Genomic DNA, 1,099 nt, shown 5'->3' with positions numbered 1-1,099 from the left:
AAAAAAAAAAGAAGGAAAAATCAGCCAAGGGAAGAGACACATGGGACAGAGTCCAGGCAAGTTCCGTTGTGGAGCTTCCAGCTGTCCTCTCTCATGGAGTATGGATGCGGCAGTGGGCCCTAGACAGAGGCCTTCCCAGACCATGTGGTCACTAAGGATTTCACGCGGGCTTCAGACAAAGACATGCCTGGACTTTATGGTCAGCAACACTGCCGCGTTTAATATTTCCAAATTCCTACTTCACCCAGGAGCCAGTCGGGAACTGGCCCAATGGCCACATGTTCCAATAATAAATCTTAGCTGCCAACCTGGAAACTTCAAGGTATATATATCCCCGAGTCCCACCCAGGTTGGGGCTCAGCCTCTGGATGTGAATCCACTGAGCCAGTACTGGCATTAATGAAAGTTGCTTCCTATGCCTTGGTGTCCTGTCTCTTTGTCTGGGTTCCCCACAACATAATTGGGGACTTGCCCGGGAGATGGAGACATCGATATTTTCACCTCCCTTCTCCCCGGAGCCTGGCTCACTCGGCGCCAGTGGACTTTTGTCTGTCAGTGGGGACGTCTCCCCTGCCAGCCACGGGGGACCGACCCAGGAGCACAAAGGAACCCTGAGGGCTATGGGAACCAACTTCGGAGCGTTGCCTGACCAGACAGGTAAGGACCCGAGTCACTTCATAGCCTGTCCATCAGCAGACAGAAGGGGAGACTGATCACCTCCCGGAGTCACCCGAGTATCTCAGTTTCTGAGAGAAACCACGACTCCTAGGAACAGGGCAGAAACCACGACTCCTAGGAACAGGGCAGAAACCACGACTCCTAGGAACAGGGCAGCCGGCGGAGAATGAATCTGTTTGAGTCTGTGTGATGAGACGCAGCCTGCCTGCGAAGCGAGTGTGGAGTCCTGATACGCGGGTCTGTGGTGCACCTCATATGGCTTAGGGTGGTATTGCTAGATTGTCTTGTACGGTTTAGTAATCCGAGTCGAGGGTTTATATTGACCCACCAACGCTAAGAGGCATCTGAAAATTCTTGTGAGAGAAGCAGCCGGAGATGAACTAAGCGAATCTCTTGAGTGTGTGTCGTGCCGATTTTGGGT

The sequence above is a fragment of the Hipposideros armiger genome, unplaced genomic scaffold, assembly GCF_001890085.2.
Source record: "Hipposideros armiger isolate ML-2016 unplaced genomic scaffold, ASM189008v1 scaffold_634, whole genome shotgun sequence".
NCBI lineage: Eukaryota > Metazoa > Chordata > Mammalia > Chiroptera > Hipposideridae > Hipposideros > Hipposideros armiger.
This window is presented reverse-complemented; position numbering follows the sequence as displayed.